Genomic DNA, 1,452 nt, shown 5'->3' with positions numbered 1-1,452 from the left:
AATGAAAGAAAGAGGGAAATGTCGTAGGAGAGAGATGGAAAGAGAGTAAAAGATGCGTGGTCTGACTTGTACATGTACACTTTGCGACCGCTACTAAACTGTACAATTATCGAGAGGGCTGATGAAAACAGAGAATTTACCGTCTGCCGAAAATGGCCGTTAAAACAAGAGAGCACAACACGCGAAGCTAAACGACAGTGAAGGCACACACATACAAAACGAGCGAAATAGAGAGACTACACCATCTATGCTGGTCGCACAAATACATTATATATATATATATATATATATATATATATATATATATATATATAATACTTAAGCTGTGGATTCGTGATTCCAGCGTCATTACTTCCTTTTACATGTAGGTGTCACCACAAGCGCGTCTTACATTAACATGTTACATATATACACATAGGTAATAGGAAATCTATAGTGGTGGCACCTTCTGGGAAAGGTCATAAACTAACACCGGCTTCAGTATTTGGTCCCTTTCCACCTAGAGTGTTTAGTGGCTTAGTCGCTATAAGCCTATGAAGCCATGTTTTAGCGCACCTGGTACACGCGTTGCCACGGTTACGGACATGTGTACAGGCTCTAATTACAGCAACAATGTTATACACAAAACTATACACGAGAATATATGTTAAAACAGACATGATCAGTGGACACAGCCGCAATCACGTCCCGCGGGCCGTCCGCATGACTACATCATGATGACGATGCAATAGATTGAGATTTCCATACGATCGCCATGTTGGTATTGTCAACCAATTAGTGACCGTCGGTCATAAACGAACCAGGTACTGGTTGCTTTGAGCGAAACATGCGCGTAGCACAATGAAAGTCAACGCCGACGACAGACATTGGTGTGAAAATACCACGTACGAACCACGAACAGGGTGGTCACTCAGGGCACTGCAGCGCCACCTACAGTGGGTCGCGCCCGCGTAATTTTTTTTTTAAAACTCGCTATTACATAGCCCCGGGGCATCCTTTATTTCAAAAAAAGCGTGTCAGCTATCGAAAGAAAGGTTACTTTCGTTCGTCGTTTTTCTCAGTAAATCCGAGAGTACTGGGGCAATGTTGATAGAGTTATATCCACTACACAACACCGAATAGAAATGGAGAAATCAGCAGCAGTGCGTTTGCTTTCGAGTACATTCTTCAATCGCGCGAGAGCGTATGAAGCGCCACCGCCATCACTGCTCGCGCAGCTCAGCGAAGAGAGAATGGCGTCTATAAGAAACCATAGCTACCAGCAACGCGCACGCTTGTGCGCATGCGTTTGTACACGCAGGCGGACAGAGAGCTTACGCGTTGAATCACATGGCAAGCATCACAGACGTGTCACCGTCACAAATAGTTCACACATGAGGAAGAGCAGTACAGCGTATATATATATATATATATATATATATATGCATGCACGGGTCTCTCTCTCTCTCTCTC

The sequence above is a fragment of the Priapulus caudatus genome, unplaced genomic scaffold (genome assembly GCF_000485595.1).
Source record: "Priapulus caudatus unplaced genomic scaffold, Priapulus_caudatus-5.0.1 Scaffold315, whole genome shotgun sequence".
NCBI classification, from domain to species: domain Eukaryota; kingdom Metazoa; phylum Priapulida; class Priapulimorpha; order Priapulimorphida; family Priapulidae; genus Priapulus; species Priapulus caudatus.
The sequence above is the reverse complement of the archived record's forward strand: the minus strand, read 5'-3'. Positions refer to the sequence as shown.